The 12,978-nt window shown below is 54.9% G+C and overlaps 1 protein-coding gene across 6 annotated transcripts in view; it reads left to right on the top strand.

Annotated features, from left to right (window-relative positions):
* AHDC1 (AT-hook DNA binding motif containing 1) overlaps positions 1-12,978 on the top strand; it is a 63,337-nt gene that overhangs the window by 5,508 nt on the left and 44,851 nt on the right. The gene's annotated exons all lie outside the window — the stretch shown is intronic.

Raw genomic sequence — 12,978 nt, 5'->3', positions numbered from 1 at the left:
GAGAGAGAGAGAGAGAGAGAGAGAGAGAGAATATGAATGTGGTAGTCCAGTGATGGCAGATGGTCTACCCGGGGCCTCTCAGGATAGCTAGTGCCTAGACAGGGCCAAGGTCCCCACGTGTCCAGAACCACCTTCCACTTGGGGAGGGGGGTTGATACCCATTTGATCCCCCAATATCCCTATGGGTCAGAAGCTCTAGGGAAGCTAGGAGGTGGGAACATCTCCTGTGGGAACTGGCAAGAATTGTACGGCCCCTCAAGACTGGAGCTGGGACCAGAACTGGAGAGATCCCCAGGGACTTCCTGGAAGAGAAGAGGGGAGGAGGCCCCCTCCCCCCACTGGACAGCCCCTCTGTCACCCAAGGCCTGGCATCCCCCTGCCCCTCCCTCCTGGATCCCAGCATCTCTTCCATATCGTCTAAGGAATAAGGAAGGTGGGCACTGAGGATTCCTCTCTTGTAAGGCCTGGCTTTAGGGGGGAATGGCGAAGTGAGGGTAAAGTGAGGCCCCCTGTCTCCTCCCTTACACATATACACAAACTCAGCTGCAGTGAGGCCCTGCTTTCTCTCTTCTTTCTGCTCTGGGGTCCTTGGCCTGAGAGCCCAGGGGAGGGGCCGCTTCTGCAGCTGGCTGGCCCCGAACTCCCAGCTCAGCCCAGCTGCTACTGAAGCTTCCAGAAGCTGCAGCTCCGCACCCCCTCCCCACCTCCTGAGCCAGGAGAGGCCTTTGCTGACCTGGGGGAGGGTGCTTTGGGGAGCAAGTGGGCACTCTTAGAAGGACTAGCACAGACAACCAGACAGATGGGTGGTAGAACAGATGGACAGAGACACCCACACACAGGCAAACGGAGAGAGACAGACAGATGGACCAGGACAGAGAGAGACGGACAGACAGAGGTGCTGGCAGAGAGAGGAGGAGTCAGAAAAATGGAAGGGCCTGGGGAGAGAAACAGAGACAGAGACTTGGAGACAGGGCAATCTAAGAAGGATGACCAGATGAGTGAGAAGGGAGAAGGAAAGAGACGGAGGAGAGAGTGAGAGACAGGAAGAGATAAAGAAAGGGGGAAACCCAGGCAGAGAGAAAGAGAGACTTGAGGCTGCAAACCACAAACAGGGATTTGATGAGAATCTGGAAGGTGTTTTCTCCTGCTTCCCTCCCCAAACCCCCAGGCCAGCCAAGTCTCCATTCCTTCCACCCCCGGCTCAGTTTCCAGCTGCTAAAGAGGTCAGAGAGGAGAGTCGGAGAGTGAGAGAGAGAAGCAGCCCTGAGACCCTCTCCTCCCTGCTCTTTTTTTTGTAGGGGAGGGAGTTGCTGAGGGCTGTTCTCCCGGCCCTTACCCCTACTCGCACATGTACTTACCTCTGGGCTCTTGGAAAGCAGCACCCAACACCACTCACTGGGTATATGTTTCCGTGTATAAATGCACCCCCGTACTCACACCTGTCCACAGAGGCCTTGCCCTCCCCACCACCACACATTTTGTGACACAAATCTCCACTCTCACTTACTTCAAATCTCAGAAACATAACTAGTGAACATGTACCTGTGCTTCATTACCCACACAGGCAGTGACACACAGGCCTCGCCAGGGGCGTCTCAGCATACATACTGTGGCAGTTAACACCAGGGCAGAGAGAGGGCTCTTTCTTTGGAGATGGAGATCAGGGTTCCCAGGGAGAGTGGCATCGGGGGTAGGGCCGGGGTTGGTATGGGCCCTCACTGTGACCCACCCAGCTGGCAGGGTTGGGTGGCAGGGGGCCCTCAGTTGGTGGGAGCCCTCTTGGGAAGGTGCAGGGCTGGGCCTGGATACAAATAAATTAGCTAGTGGGTTGGGTGGTGTGAAAGAGCTGAGAGTTGGTGAGGGGACGTGTGTGCACGGATAAGCACGCACACATATGTACAGGTATAAGGGGTGGCAAGTGTCTGTTATGGTGTGCGTGAGAAAGACAGAGCACAAGTGAGATGGGACATGGGTGTGACAGGGAGATCCAAGGTGTGTGGAGTATGTAGGTGTATGTGTGATAGCTACTTGTCAGGTATGTATGTAGGGACGCATGTATATGTGGTAGGTGTGTGTGACTGAATCTGTTTTTGCAGAGTGTGGGGTGTGTAATGAGTGTATGCGAAGGTACAGAGCCCTGGGGATGAGCTGCATGTGTGTGCGGGTGCGGTGTTATATGGATATGAAGGTGTGTGTGGTATTAGTGTGTAAGTGTAGGCAGTGTGCATATGTGAGGGGGTAGCTGCCTTTGTGAGGCTGTGAGCATGCAGCCTAGGTTGGAGGGCTGTTTTCCAAGGCCAGAATGCTGCTTGAACAGAGGCCATCAGCGCAAACACATGCGAAGGGGCTCCAAGGCTCACAGTTGGGCACTGACCCACACAGCCGCACAAGGACAGACAGACCCGCCCCTGTCCTCCCTCTTCCTCTCTCCTGGCGTCAGTGGTTTTCAAAGGAGCCTCCATGAGGACTGTTTGCTGTGTAGTTTCCCCCACTCCCAGCCCGTGCCTTTTCAAACAGTGATGCCCTCCAGGCAGCTTTGTGGAGGCTTCTGCCTCGGCCATCTGAAGGCAGATGGGTGGGCTAGGATCCGCTGCCACCCCCTGGGAGTGAGGAGGTGGCTGCTCCTTGTGCCTGGGCACAGGCTGAAACAGATGGACTGCCTGTCTTGACACCCCTGCATGGGGTCTGGAGGTGGGCAGGCACCCCCATAGAGGGGTTCTAGCGGGCAGCCCCCAGTTGGGCTCCTGAGCAAAGGCTAGGATTCTGCCCTTTATTTCCCCAGGGGGGACACCCCCTCACCCTGTAATCCCATCACCTGTCTGGGCACAAGGACCTAACTATAGCCCCTACCACCTTCTAAATACATAAAACTGCTCCCTATATGCTTACAGCTCCAACACCCCTAAATATAAAACTTCCACCTACAAACACACAGCCCCAGTACTTCCACAAACACAAAATTATTCCACAAACACCTTCCTGACATCCAAAAGCCCCAAATACACACACAGCCCCAACATACCCATAAACACAATCACCTCATGCCTACCCACGTAGACATTTGCAACCCTAGTACCTAACCAAAACCTACATTTTTATGACCCCCCAATATACCCTGAAATACACACACACTCACACACAGCTTCTACCACATTCTCAAACGTCAACTCCCTTTTTCATCCCCAATACTTCCCCAGATATAATCAGGACCCCGCTACAGCCCTAACACTTTCCACATATGCAGACTCTCTGAGTCCCAGCACCTCACCAGGACACAGACTCTCCCTTCAGCCCCAGCACGCTCCCCAGCTGCAGCCTAGGACCTCCCTCCAAAAATCAGTCCAGCCCCCTACACCTTTCCAAACACACAACTACCCCCACACACATACACATAGGCACACTGCCTCAGCACTGACCCAAATGAGAACACCCCCTGTAGTCATGCCATTTACCCCAAACACAGACATAGCTTCAGTTCTAGTATATATCTAAACAGATAACCTCTCTCCAGTTTCTGGTACTTCCCCCCGCACACACACTCCCAGACCTAACACCTCAAAAAAGCAGGCCTCTGGACATCCCAACAAGCTCTAGCTCCAGTATCCTCAGCCATCTGAGGGCCCAGGGACAGCCCCCACACCTTTCCAAACACCAGCCTGCACTTACGCACACATACAGCCTCAGCTCAGTCACAACCCTGCACCCATTCACCCCTTAGAACTCGTGAGCCGCTAGCTCTTCCCTGCTCTCCCTGTACCCCCACCTCGCTCTGTCACATACCCCGCCTCAATTTGTCTGCAGCCCTCACTCCCACCATCACACATTCCGGCACACCCTTCTTCCCCAGCACTCTCAATCACAGCTCCCCAACCCACCTTGTTCTCCCCAGACCCCCGCCCAGACAGCCTCAGCCTTGCACACACACACTTGCTCACTCTTGTGTGCTCTCTCTCTTTCCCTGCTGCCCAGTCCTCCCCCACTTCCCAGCGCCTCCTGTGCCTGGGGAGGCAACTCCACCCCCTTCACTGCCCCAGGCCTTTCATTCCTGGATTGTGAGGCTGTACATCTGGTTCAAAGCTGCCCCACCCAAGACCCTATGCTCCAGGCACCCTGGCCTGGGCTTTGGGGGTTTGGGGCCTCTTTGGGGGCTCTTGGCACCCAGTCACCCTGGTTTCTCAGCCAAGAACTCTGAGTACCCAGCTCTACCCAGGCTCTGGCATGTATGGGGGCACAAGAGGATTTACCCCCAGCCTGTATTTTCTCAGGTCCTTGCCAAATACCCCCTGCCTCCTTGGCTCACCTGAGAGGGACATTGGGCCATGGACTTCAGGGAAAGAGTTGGGAAGGTGCTGGCTCGATGTGCTTCCCCACTCTGACCACCTCCCTCCCCAGAACTGAGCTTGGGGCTTGGTCTCCCTGGGAGTCAGTTCCGACAGTGAAGGTTACTTTACTAGATGCATGATTTTAAACGGAATCTCCACCATCTGTTCCACCCCCTAATTACAGATGCACAGAATCCGCCTCAGAGGGCAGCATGAGGGGAGTGATTTAGAGGCTGAGCTGCTTCTGCCCGCATTAGGGCTGGGGAGATTGGGGGGGACTCTGGGTGTTGCGCACAGCCCCCCAATCCCATCTCTTTCACAGTAGCCCCTCGTGCCTCATCTTTTGCTCAGAGAAGGCTCCTAGAAAGGTTCCCCTGATCCCCAAGACCTGAAAGATGAAGCAACTGCAATGCTGAGGGAGGGGTCCCTGAGACATCTCGTGTCCCAGGCCCCAAGTCCTGGGATGCAGACTCCATTAGAGCCTTGAAAAATTCAGTGGATCGATCTCCTGCCTGCCTTTTGTGCCCTGGGGAGCCACAGGCGCTAGCCTGGCCCAGCTGTCTGCCCACTCCAGGGGCAGCAGGGATTGGTGAGGTAGGGAGGGGAGTCACAGTGAGGTGAGAACAACCAGGTTCTGGCAGCAGAGGACATAGGCAGGCATGCCAAGATCTACCAGGTGTATTTGCACACATAGCCATGTTGGTGCAACTAGCATGCCTGACCCCAGCCTGAGCTATGATCTGTAGGGCTGGACCATCACCAGGGGCCAGAGGGGTGGGCCAGGGCCTGGACCTCATAGGGTTCTGAGGGATACTGGGCTACACCCTCAAAGAAGAATGGGTCCTCCTTTGCCCCATGGGCACCAGGGACCTGGGCCCCAGCCTGCTTGGTGGCAGCAGCGGCTGGCACACTGCAGTAGACGCTGGAGCATTCACTGCGGGGAGAAAGGGAGCGAGGTTGAGCTGGAGGAATTTTAAAGATTGCTGCAGGCAGGAGGGTCTCTGGAACCCTGTGGAGTGGGCAGTCATGCAGAAGTAATCCTATCGCAGCCTGCCTGGAGGAGTGGAGAGGACAGGCAGGGGGCGGGAGAGGAAGGATGGGCCGGGCCCTGCCCCTCTCCCACCTCAGCCCCTGCCCCAGCCAGCTGTGGAAGGAGCCAGGGACCCTAGGGGCCTTCCTCGAGGAGGCACCTTGTCTTCTTCATTCCACTATGGCATGTGTCCCCTGGAGGGGCAGTGCTGCAGCTGTTGCTCAGCTGCGAGCTCTGGGTTTTATAAATAATGCAGCTCGGAGGTGGGGGCCAACTCAGCCCCCGGTCACCTTGGGTCACTCAGTGTGGTTTCTCCAGCTGGCAGCCCTCCGGCAGAGCCCCCTCCCTTTCAGCCTACTCTTCCTCTTTTGCTGTGTGAGCTTGGGCCAGAGGCCCAACCTCTCTGGGCTGGGCCAGGGGCAAAGGAGTGTGGAAGAACCCAGAAACCCCTGTCATTTTGTCCCACCTCCTGGCCCTCACAGGTTAACTGGCAGCTGGCTCAGCGAATCCAGGCTGGAGAGAGTTGGACTGCTCGACAGGGCCCTCACCCATTCCACCCCTCCATTTTGCAGATGGAGTAACCAAGTCCAAAGAGGGAAGGATGGCCAAGGCCAGCCAGCTGATGAACCCTTCTTTTCTGCCCCATTCTGCTGTCACTCAGGCTCTTCTCATCCTCAGCTCAGCTAAGAGCAGGGCCTTGTGGGGGGGCGGGGCGGGGGATGTTTGGGAAAGTGGTTGTGGCTGAGAGGTTGCCATGGTGATGCTGCAGGATGCTGAGCTGAAGTGGGGGTCCTACAGGGTCTCTGGGGCCCCCAGCTCCACACCCCTGTGGTCTTCTCCTTCCCATCTCCTGCTCCCCACCCAGATGCCTGTCAGGCAGTTCTGGTGACAGGCTGGGTGGGTGACAGGTGGTGCAGGTGATGGGCTGGGTGGGTGATGAGCTGGGTGGGTGACAGGTGGTGCGGGTGCGAGGCAGGCAGGTGACAAGCTGGGTGGTGACGGGCCCTGCTGATGACAGGCAGGGGGTGTGGTTGGCGAGGATGCTGTCTCCTGGCTGGTGGCCTGTTGCAGCCCCCCACCCTCATGTGTGTGCACACACATAGAGTCTGGGCGCAGAGCTTGGGGCTAAGATACTAATGAGGCTTATTACGTGCGGAGGGGCAGGTGCCCAGGCTCGCTAATGAGAGGCCTTTAACGAATAGAGAAGACAGCTGGGGGCTTTGAGGAATTTGGCCGGCCCTCCTGGGCTGAGGCCCTGGGGGTCCCGATCTGGCTGGAGAATGAGCCATCCTCCCCTTCCCCTGGCTACTTGGCTTTATGTTAGTAGTACCCACAGTCGTGACAGCCACTATTGTGCAAGCACTTGCTACACCGTGACCAGCCCTTACATGCATTTTCTCATTTCAACTTAACATTTGTAGGAGAGGGGCACTGGTACCCATTTTATAGATGAGCAATCTGAGGAAGAGAAGGCAAGGAACCTCACATAACAAGTTTCTGGTGCAGCTGGGATTTTAATCCAGGTCTTTCCGTCCTTTTTATTCTTAACCACCTGTAAAACTCAGGTCTTGGTGTAGACCCAGACCCTCTCAGAGCCTCACTCTTCCAGAAAATGGATGTATGGCTGAGGGGTAATCATCACAGGCTCTTCAGTTCTGACTTGGGTGCCTTCAGGGACTCCTCCAGGTAGCTGCTGAGGCCTCACCCCATCTGGCCCAGATTCTTTGTGACACCCCTGGACTGGAGAGAGGGCAGGGCTTAGTGCTGAAGGAGCTGAGCTGAAGAGGGGACACCTGGGATATCTGAGCCACTTCCTGCATCTTGCGGTGGGGTAGCTGAGGCCTGGAGAGGAGCGGCAACCGCCCAAGGTCACACACCTCGTGAGCTATAGGGCCCCACAGGGATCCCAGGTCTCCTGGCCTGTTGAAAGGGCAAGGCTAGGTGTGGTACCAGGGCTGGGAGGCCACCTCCTCCTGGGCCCCACCTACCAGCCTAGCTTCTTCCCTGGAGATTGTGAGCCCTCTAGCCCCTGGGAGGGTGCAGGGGGCTGTTGGCTGCCTCTTTAGGGCCATGCCCCCACCCCATTAATCTGAGCTCCTAGTGTCATTTGAGCCCCTCCCTTTGGAACTCATTGGGGTGGAAACTCCCTGGCAACAGCTGATGGATGGGTTAGGGCCTTGACATTGGCCTGGGTCCACAGCATGACCCTGGAGGGACCAGGCTGGTGCTGGGGGGCTTGGAGGGGAATTTAAGGGAGAAGAATTAAGCTCATAAATCTTAGAACATCTCAGTTTTCCTCCTCCTCGACCTTAATCTCTTACCAAACCTGCTCTCCAGCTGTTCATCCAAGGCTGAGGTTGAGGGAGTCCACCTGCCCATTTTCCTCTCCCTCCAACTGATGTTTACTCGCTTCTGAAATTGCACCTCTATGGGGAAGAAAGAGTTCCAGCCACTGCTGTAGGGCAGGATAAAGACCTTGTGTGTCCAGACTACTGGTACTGGATTTGGCCTCTGATTCGTGGTGTTAGGTAGGGCAGAGGGCTTCAGTGCTTCCATTTCCTCAGCCTGGAGTTTGAAATCCTGTCTTGGTACCTGTCTGCTCAGTCAGAAGGAGCACTAAGAACGAGAGGGATTTCACAGCTGCAGGACACATGGCCCTGCCCTCAGAAGCCCCAGTCTGAGAGAAGCTCAGTCTTGGCCTTGGGAGCCCTCAAACCCAGATGTGAGGTCTAGAACCCAGGCTAGGTGTGTGCTGAGGCTTGGGCGGGGAGTAGGTGGTGCTGGGTGGCTGGACTGAGATGGCTTTCTGAAATGAAGCAAAGGCTGAGGCTACAGGGAGGCCAGAGGAAGAGTGGTGGTTTGCCTGGGGGGCTAGGGAGCCATCTTTGGTTGGGAGGGGAAGCCTGGGAGGGTCTAGCTTTCCTATAGGCACAGGCAGCACTAGGCTAGAGTTCTGGGGCCCTCCTGGTTCCCCAGGGAATCTACTGCTGCCTGGCCCTGGGGACCCAGGCGTCCTGGTGGGTGAGGGCGGGTCTACAGCAGGCGCCCTGCCAAACCCTGCAGCCTGCTCACCAGGAATCTTGTTGCTGAGAGATGGAAAATCCCGGCTGGGCCTGCAGCTCATCCCTTCCCTCTGGGGGGAGGAGGGGCCCAGAGATTCCTTCCTGTACCCCCCTCCCTTATGGGGCAGGGCCCTCCTAGGCAGTGGGTGGGGCTGGGGGGCCGGGACAAGCTTCTAAGGCTTGGTCACATGTCCTGGAGCCCAGCCCAGCCTGCAGTGGGCACCCGGGCACTCTGAAGGCAGAATGGGGCTGGTACAGCAGAGCAGGGGTAGGAGTGGGAGCCTGTGCCTGGCCCTGGCCCCACTGGCTCCCCCAGGGTGGAGGGTGAAGAGTTGGTTTTCTCCTTGGACAGGAAGACGAATGATCCCATTATGGGAGCGTGATTTTATTCCACGTGTCACGGAGTCTGAGATTAACTTGCTCACCAGTCTGTGACAAACCCCTCACACCCTCACACTCAACACATACACACGCACAGGCACAGGCACAGAGACACACACATATCCCTGGTCTCACAAACGTACATCCTGCAGACACAGATAAGCATTTTCATACTGTGGCATACGACAATCTCACATACAGAGACACAGCACATACTCACGCTTAGGTACACTGGGATCTAGACCCACAGCCTCAGAAGCACAACATTCCCTCACTCACGCTAAGGCCACATGGACCCACCGATACAAGTAGGCCTTCCCAAGGAATACTTGCACCCCTCTTAGACACGCACGGATCAAAGATACACAGTGCCCCATAGACAGAGATACGCTTAGACACACACAGACCCAGACACAGTCATGCAGACAAGCATAGACCAACAGCTACATGCACTGAGACAAAGGCCCAGATACATACAGAGACAAAGACAGGCACAGACACACAGCCGGCAATGCGCACACAAGCACAGGCGTGCACACCCGGACACAGACAAAGACAAATAAATGCCCAGAGGTTTTGCTGTGGACAGATGTAAGGCACACACACATCTGGGCTTCCTCTTCAACCTCCCTGCCTGGGGACATGGTAATCTGGTGCCTGTGGCTCCAGGGAGAGAACTCTGGGGAATCTTCTGCTCGGTCATTGCTTCCCCCACCCTCTAGGCCCAGGGCCAGCCCCCACCTCTGGCACCCAGCCCATGGCCAAAGCCATGGCAGCCACACCCTCAGCACAGCCCTGACGTCTCTTACCTTACCCTCTCCACTGGACACACAGGCAAACCATCTCCTCCTGCGCGTGCTCACAGCAGCCCCCCACGTTCACACACTTAGGATCCTGTTTCTCACTCACATACCATCAGATGTCCCCTTGTTGTCTTTCTCAGTCAAACTCCCCCCAACAGACGTGTACAACTTCCAGCACATACACACAGACCCTTCATGGCAAACACCTCACCTCTTACACGGACCCACACACAGGCTCTCCTTTACATACACCCTTGTCTTCTCACACAGACCTCTGCGTGCACACGTACATGCCCTCCTTCACATACTTCCTCACCTTCTCTCTCTCAGACTAATTCACAAATGCAACACACACACTCCCCCACATACATCCTCAGTGCTTTCTCACATGTGTGCACGCACACACACATACTGAGAGCCTCCCTCACACCATCACTTCTTCTGTCTCTCACAAACACTCCCTCTGCCAAGAGTGTAGCTCTGCTAAAAGCAGCCCTGACAGGATTTGTCACTGCTCTCCACTGTGTCCTTGGCCTTCCTGGCCTCGGTCTCTTCCCTTTCACCTCTAGCGCTGCATACTGTGGCGTTGTCATCTCTCTGTTGAGCCAACAATTATATGTGGAACATTCATCTATTCATTCAACAAGTGTTGATGGAGAATTGGTTTTGTTTTAAGCACTGGAGATACTGCAGTGAGTGACTCAGGTCCTTCCCTCATAGAGCTCTCAATTTTGTGACTGGTTTGTTTATTGCTTGTCTTGTCTGACTAGATTGTAAGGTAACCTTTGATTATTGGATGTTGAGGAATATGTAGGGATTCACAAGAGGAAAACTATGGGAAGGGTGTTCCAGGCAGAGGGAACAGCATATGTAAAGCTTAGAAGTGAATCAAACTATTATACGTTGAGAAAACGGGGTGATGTTCAGAGACTAGAAGGGAAGCTGCAAAGAGGGCATAAGCCAGATGCCACAACCTTAGATGCCATGCTCAGAGGTTTGGATTTTGTCCAGTGGGCCACAAGGAGTCATGGGAAGTCTTTAGTGACAGGACAGGGTGGGGAGAGACTGGAGGCAGGGAGGCTAGTTGAGAGGCTTGAGTAGTACAGGTGGAAGATGGTGGTGGTCTGACCTGGAAGAGGCAAGTGGGGTGGAGGGCAGAATCATTTAAAATCCAGGACCAGAGGAATTCCAGTTCCAGAGCTGTGACCCTAGAAAGTCACACAGAGTCTTTGAGCTGTGTCCATCACATGAGGACGGGACAGTGCAGGAGCCATGCTTACGGTAAATGCTTAATAAATGATAGCCATATTGTCAGTTATCAGTAGGACACGCACGGGGGACATCAGATGAGATTTACTGAGCACCTACTGAGTGCTGATTACTGTGGCAGGTGCTAGGCCCAGAGGCGTGGCATTTGTGGCTTTGGGAAGCTCACATACGTGATAACCACAGCTCACTTAGCGTAGGGGTGGAGGCAAAGCATCCTGGGAGGTTAAAGGAGGATGAGGCAGCACCTGTCAGGGCTCTGGGTAGCTCACAGAAGAGCAGGCATCCAAAGAGGCTAGTCGAACTTGGGCAGGCAGAGGCTGGGGAAGGAGCTTCAGATAGAGGGAACTATGTGAACAGGAGTCTGAGGGCAAGTCAAGAAGTCTTTTATGGAATACAAGAAAGAGGGAGTTGTGGGATGGGATCGTGGAGGTGAGGTCTTGGTGGCCTTGGTGGGTCAGCATGGAGCTGAGCTGTACTCTAGAAGTCCCATGTTTTGGTAGTGACATGGAATGTGCCCGTTAGAGATTCTGCTCCAGGTTCTGCCACTATGCCACTGGATGATGGCAAACAAATGTCTTGCCCTCCGTGGCCTCAGTTTTCCCATCTGTGCAATGAGGCAGTCAGTCTTGTATAGATGGGAATTGGGTAGCATGTCCTAGGGACTGGTCTAGCTGACTTTGTTGGGCATCTTCTGGCCTGGGATTTGGGGCCTCAGCAGTGCTATCTTTCTGAGAATTCTGAGGAAGAGAAAGGAGCAAAGAGAGGGGTTCCCCCAGAGACAGATTTTGGGTGCTCCAAATAAGGGACCAAGAGCTCAGCATAGAAGGGAGAGCTCTTTTCCAGGATCTGATTCCAAGCCCCGGAGGGGACCCAGAAGAGAAGGCAAAGGCTCCTCTTCCCTCCTACCCTGACCTGTGTGGTGGTAGATGTGGGCCATGTACCCTCCTGGCCTAAAGGGTGTCAGGGCCCTTCCTGCTCACTGACCCAGGAGCAGGGTTGGGTTCAGGAATGTGACTCAGGACTTGGAGTCCCATGGGGTAAGGAGTCAGGAGTCCAATCATAGGGTGGGAGAGCCAGGCGAATGCCCATGGGTAGCTGGGTTCTGCCACTGATATTTGGGGTTACCAGGAGTTGTGGTATAAGGCAGGTTCTAGTGACCTCCTAGCTGCCCTGGATCCTGGCTGCAAGGAACCCTTTAAGCATCTCACCTGTGAGGTGGGGCTGGTAGAGAATTAATTTCCTGTGCTATTTTAATTTCGCTGTATTTAATTTGCTGTTTATTTTAATTAATTAACGACGGGTAATGGTCTATGGTAGCTTGCTGCCGCTGGCTCCTCTTTCTTTTTGGAGGGGTGGAAGGCCAGGCCAGGTGATTGCTGAGTTAGCTGTGGAGGAGACGGAAGGCCTTGGGGTCATGCCTCTACCCCTTTACCCCTCTCAACCCAAGAGTCTTCTCTACCCTCCCTGGTTCTCTTCCAAAGGGGCCCTCTCTTCCCCCCTCAATACTTCTCCCTCTTATTCCTCCCTTCCCTGCCCACCTCTGCTTCAGGGCCTCAGATGCAGTAACTTGATGAAGAGAGGCCTGACATAGGCCCCTGCCTACCCCCTAGTAATAAGTATTTTAATGTCAGTTAAAGGACAGGGAGCTTGGCTTGCAACCTAACTGTTGCTTAGGGGGCTGTTGGGGGGGACTTTTAAAGTGGGGGTCAGTTTTAATGGCAGCCCCCTTCCTCACCCCAGTGCCCAAACAACACATTTTGTTGTCAGGTCTGTAAGACACTACCATGACCAGGCACCTGTGAACACATCCATGGGCATGACTTCAGTTATTAGTTATTCTTTAGAACAGACATACAGGGTAGATTATCGCCAAGCCACCCCCCCCCCCCCCCCCCCTCACAGATGAGGAAGCTTAGGCTCAGAGAGGCTAAGTGACTTGTCCAAGGTCACATTGCAAGAAGAGAAGCAAGGCTTGACTTTTGGCTATAATCTATATGGAATGAGTTAACAGTTAGAGGGGATTAGGGAAGGGGGATTAGGTGGAAAGACTGATGGGGCCAGGAAATGGGGTCCTCTGGCTCTGGAGGATGTGGGGAGAGGAGTGGGCCCCT

This window comes from Pteropus medius, unplaced genomic scaffold (genome assembly GCF_902729225.1).
Source record: "Pteropus medius unplaced genomic scaffold, Ma_sr-lr_union100, whole genome shotgun sequence".
Lineage (NCBI taxonomy): Eukaryota > Metazoa > Chordata > Mammalia > Chiroptera > Pteropodidae > Pteropus > Pteropus medius.
This window is presented reverse-complemented; position numbering and strand designations above follow the sequence as displayed.